Source organism: Leiobunum rupestre, chromosome 4 (genome assembly GCF_980474605.1).
Source record: "Leiobunum rupestre chromosome 4, qqLeiRupe1.1.hap1, whole genome shotgun sequence".
NCBI classification, from domain to species: domain Eukaryota; kingdom Metazoa; phylum Arthropoda; class Arachnida; order Opiliones; family Sclerosomatidae; genus Leiobunum; species Leiobunum rupestre.
This window is the reverse complement of record NC_143387.1, coordinates 63,547,632-63,552,857: the sequence shown is the minus strand read 5'-3', so window position 1 is coordinate 63,552,857 and position 5,226 is coordinate 63,547,632.

Sequence of the window (5,226 nt, the reverse complement as noted above, 5' to 3'; positions counted from 1 at the left end):
ATTGTTATTGTAAAAAATTACGCTTACTCATGGACTAGCATCTCATATCGAATAGTTTAAATCGTCGCTACCGTCTCATTCTACTCGATTGCAAAGAAATTTTGATGCTAAAGAAACTTTAGAAGAGTTAAACGTTCAAAAAGAGTTAAAAAGTGTATGGTTTAGTTTAAATCCAAAGGGAAAGAGGGTAAAAAGTAGTGTTCGGAATTGTTTATTCATTATCCACAAATTTTCCGATTTATTTAAAAAACGTTGGTAAAAATAATATCATTTTAACTTATTTAATTATGTTTTTTACGCAACCAAGCATTTATTTGAATAAAAGTGGTATTTATTTAAATAATTGTTTGTTTTATTTAAATAATAGGCTTATTCACTTTCGATTATTTAAACATTTTACAATTTTTATTCAACTATTGGTTATTTAAATAAATATTATTTAAATATAGCCGAGCTTATTTTATTCATGGATAAAAATTAATCGAATACCAAGCACTAGTAAAAAGGGACACCAGAAATTATGAGACGATTTCAGTCTCGACTCCTAACCAACAGACTGCGAGAGTGAGTGTCCCAACCAAACAATCATTTCGGGAACCACTTTCGAGGCTAAACTAAATATCATCTACAAAATGGGTTACACGCTGTTTGAAACTTATCCCGGGTTTCCATTCTCGTAACGACCACTGCTATTGGATTTAGAAAAGTATACTTTGATATTGGTCAGTTGTTGTCTAGGGGTATGGATATTTTAGGCTTATACTAAACTGAAATCGATGATCTGAGAGTACCAAACGATAAATTAAATATTAATAATAAAATTAAAAACGATATTTAAATATTTCTCTAAGCCTTATGTTGAATGTACATCTTTTCACGAGTAAAATGAAATAATAAAAATACACTGTATACATGCTGGGGATTGAATATGTATTGTGTCCACTAAAAAGTGTTCCACTGAAATCTATTTTGGCTAGGAATTTAATACTTTCAGATCGCATAGCCGGTGCAGGGGCTCATTCAAAATTTATTTGGAGAACCTTTATAAAGTGTGTGCCTTCACTTATCAGATACAAATTGCTTTGAAACACCTTCTAAACCCAAAGTTTCTCCGAATAAATATTGAATTACCTTGAAGACATGGTTCAAGTTCACCAGAATTTCCATAGCCAAAGACCCCTTACCAGGGCGAGTTTGTCGTGAAAATTTCCATGCCCTAGCACATGCACTTTCTAAATTATTAACACCTAAGTGTGATATCTTGAACATTTTTACATAATGACCTTGGTGTTTTTTATGTTCATTTTCATGGTTTCCTATAAGTAAAATTACATCGGTATTAAACCATTTCGAGCCCATATGTGACGGCCCACATTTTTCTAATCGGAACCGAGTCTCTAAATTCAACGGTTCTCGAGATAAATTTTCAATGACCTTGAAGGCAGGGTTTAAGACCCCTGCGCCGGTTATGTGATCTGAAAATTTTAAATTCCTAGCAAAAATAGATTTAGAACTATGAGCAGTGGAGCATTTTTTAGTAGGCATCCTGTATAGGGATTGTTTACACTGTATATACATCGTACCGGCCAACAAAATACGTTGGGGCTTACTTAGGATGAAGTAGCTTCAAAGCGGAAGTCACGTGCCTTTCACTCTTGCGAACGCTTGGACCTTAGCGTAGACCGCACTCGCGGTTCACGTTTGAGCGCAACGCCCTGTTTAGGCTTAGGGTCGCTTAGCTCCAGAGAGCTTAAGCTCCTTAGCGCTCGGATCGGACTTAGTATTTTTAATATAACATTCATTATGGAAAAGTGTCAGAGTACGTCTTAACTCTCCACGTCTTTCCTCTCCACCGTCCTACGACCAACCATTTATTCCCGTGTTAATTTCCAACGAACTGTCCTAGCATTTCAACCCCAGCTTACGAGTCCGGCTCCACAAACTATATTTATAGCAGCGTGATATTATCTATGCATGATGGGACACTCTTGGATGCTTTAAGAAGTTAGAATACCATCGAGGGTAAATAGCGCCAACATTGACCGACGAGGGGACACAAGAATAAATTAACACTTAAACATTTCTTAATAGTACACTTACAAAATTTCAAGATTGGCGCTCTCAGTTATTCAATGGGGGAACTAAACGGGGTTGTGCATCCAATGGGGGAACTAAATGGGGTTGCGCATCCAATGGGGGAACTAAACGGGGTCGTGCATCCAATGGGGGAACTAAACGGGGTTGTGCATCCAATGGGGGAACTAAACGGGGTTGTGCATCCAATGGGGGAACTAAATGGGGTTGCGCATCCAATGGGGGAACTAAACGGGGTCGTGCATCCAATGGGGGAACTAAACGGGGTTGTGCATCCAATGGGGGAACTAAACGGGGTTGTGCATCCAATGGGGGAACTAAATGGGGTTGCGCATCCAATGGGGGAACTAAACGGGGTCGTGCATCCAATGGGGGAACTAAACGGGGTTGCGCATCCAATGGGGGAACTAAACGGGGTTGTGCATCCAATGGGGGAACTAAATGGGGTTGCGCATCCAATGGGGGAACTAAACGGGGTTGTGCATCCAATGGGGGAACTAAACGGGGTTGTGCATCCAATGGGGGAACTAAACGGGGTTGTGCATCCAATGGGGGAACTAAACGGGGTTGTGCATCCAATGGGGGAGCTAAATGGGGTTGCGCATCCAATGGGGGAACTAAACGGGGTTGTGCATCCAATGGGGGAACTAAACGGGGTTGTGCATCCAATGGGTGACTAAACGGGATTGCGCATCCAATGGGGGAACTAAACGGGGTTGTGCATCCTATGGGGAACAAAACGGGATTGCGCATCCAATGGGGGGACTAAACGGGGTTGTGCATCCAATGGGGGAACTAAACGGGGTTGCGCATCCAATGGGGGAACTAAACGGGATAGCGCATCCAACGGGGGAACTAAACGGGATTGCGCATCCAATAGGGGAACTAAACGAGGTTGTGCATCCAATGGGGGAACTAAACGGGATTGTGCATCCAATGTGGGAACAAAACGGGATTGCGCATCCAATGGGGGGACTAAACGGGGTTGTGCATCCAATGGGGGAACTAAACGGGGTTGCGCATCCAATGGGGGAACTAAACGGGATAGCGCATCCAACGGGGGAACTAAACGGGATTGCGCATCCAATAGGGGAACTAAACGAGGTTGTGCATCCAATGGGGGAACTAAACGGGATTGTGCATCCAATGTGGGAACTAAACGGGATTGCGCATCCAAAGGGGGAACTAAACGGGGTTGCGCATCCAATGGGGGAACTAAACGGGGTTGCGCATCCAATGGGGGAAATAAACGGGGTTACGCATCCAATGGGGGGACTAAACGGGGTTGTGCATCCAAATGGGGGAACTAAACAGGGTTGCGCATCCAATGGGGGAATTAAACGGGGTTGTGCATCCAAATAGGGGAGCTAAACGGGGTTGTGCATTCAATGGGGGAACTAAACGGGGTCGTGCATCAAATGGGGGAACTAAACGGGATTGCGCATACAATGGGGGAACTAAACGGGGTCGTGCATCCAATGGGGGAACTAAACGGGGTTGTGCATCCAATGGGGGAACTAAACGGGGTTGTGCATCCAATGGGGGAACTAAACGGGGTTGTGCATCCAATGGGGGAACTAAACGGGGTTGTGCATCCAATGGGGGAACTAAACGGGGCTGTGCATCCAATGGGAGAACTAACCGGGGTTGTGCATCCAATGGGGGAACTAAACGGGGTTGCGTATCCAATGGGCGACTAAACGGGATTGCGCATCCAATGGGGGAACTAAACGGGGCTGTGCATCCAATGGGAGAACTAAACGGGGTTGGGCATCCAATGGGGGAACTAAACGGGGTTGCGTATCCAATGGGCGACTAAACGGGATTGCGCATCCAATGGGGGAACTAAACGGGGTTGTGCATCCAATGGGGGAACTAAACGGGGTTGTGCATCCAATGGGAGAACTAAACGGGGTTGTGCATCAAATGGGGGAACTAAACGGGGTTGTGCATCCAATGGGGGAGCTAAATGGGGTTGCGCATCCAATGGGGGAACTAAACGGGGTTGTGCATCCAATGGTGGAACTAAATGGGGTTGCGCATCCAATGGGGGAACTAAACGGGGTTGTGCATCCAATGGGGGAACTAAACGGGGTTGTGCATCCAATGGGGGAACTAAACGGGGTTGTGCATCCAATGGGGGAACTAAACGGGGTTGCGCATCCAATGGGTGACTAAACGGGATTGCGCATCCAATGGGGGAACTAAACGGGGTTGTGCATCCTATGGGGAACAAAACGGGATTGCGCATCCAATGGGGGGACTAAACGGGGTTGTGCATCCAATGGGGGAACTAAACGGGGTTGCGCATCCAATGGGGGAACTAAACGGGATAGCGCATCCAACGGGGGAACTAAACGGGATTGCGCATCCAATAGGGGAACTAAACGAGGTTGTGCATCCAATGGGGGAACTAAACGGGATTGTACATCCAATGTGGGAACTAAACGGGATTGCGCATCCAAAGGGGGAACTAAACGGGGTTGCGCATCCAATGGGGGAACTAAACGGGGTTGCGCATCCAATGGGGGAAATAAACGGGGTTACGCATCCAATGGGGGGACTAAACGGGGTTGTGCATCCAAATGGGGGAACTAAACAGGGTTGCGCATCCAATGGGGGAACTAAACGGGGTTGTGCATCCAAATAGGGGAACTAAACGGGGTTGTGCATCCAATGGGGGAACTAAACGGGGTTGTGCATCCAATGGGGGAAATAAACGGGGTTACGCATCCAATGGGGGAACTAAACGGGATTGTACATCCAATGTGGGAACTAAACGGGATTGCGCGTCCAAAGGGGGAACTAAACGGGGTTGCGCATCCAATGGGGGAACTAAACGGGGTTGCGCATCCAATGGGGGAAATAAACGGGGTTACGCATCCAATGGGGGGACTAAACGGGGTTGTGCATCCAAATGGGGGAACTAAACAGGGTTGCGCATCCAATGGGGGAACTAAACGGGGTTGTGCATCCAAATAGGGGAGCTAAACGGGGTTGTGCATTCAATGGGGAACTAAACGGGGTCGTGCATCAAATGGGGGAACTAAACGGGATTGCGCATCCAATGGGGGAACTAAACGGGGTCGTGCATCCTATGGGGGAACTAAACGGGGTTGTGCATCCAATGGG